This window comes from Trypanosoma theileri (assembly GCF_002087225.1).
Source record: "Trypanosoma theileri isolate Edinburgh chromosome Unknown TM35_Tth_40_V1, whole genome shotgun sequence".
Classification (NCBI taxonomy): Eukaryota; Euglenozoa; class Kinetoplastea; order Trypanosomatida; family Trypanosomatidae; genus Trypanosoma; species Trypanosoma theileri.
The window spans coordinates 95,661-95,969 of NW_021639882.1; positions in this window are offsets into that span (position 1 = coordinate 95,661).

The following is a 309-nucleotide window of genomic DNA, read 5'->3' on the forward strand; positions in this document are numbered from 1 at the left end:
ATGAAACAACAAAAACAAAAATAAAAACAATGGCACCACTCGAAATGACACTGAGCAGTTACCAACCAGTGTTCCCCTCATTATTTATTTTGTTCNGACAGTATCTTCATAGTAGTCAAAGTTGTATGCAGAAGAATTATTGTTTCCTCGATACATATCACCATAACACTCTCGGATAATCATAGTAGTAATGAAATAAGAATCATCATTATTAGCCCAGCAACAGTAATTTCTGGCCCAGCAAACACAAAGAAGAATAAGTAACAAAAATGCAAGAAAAGCCACTGCAGAGACAGCAGGAACGACATA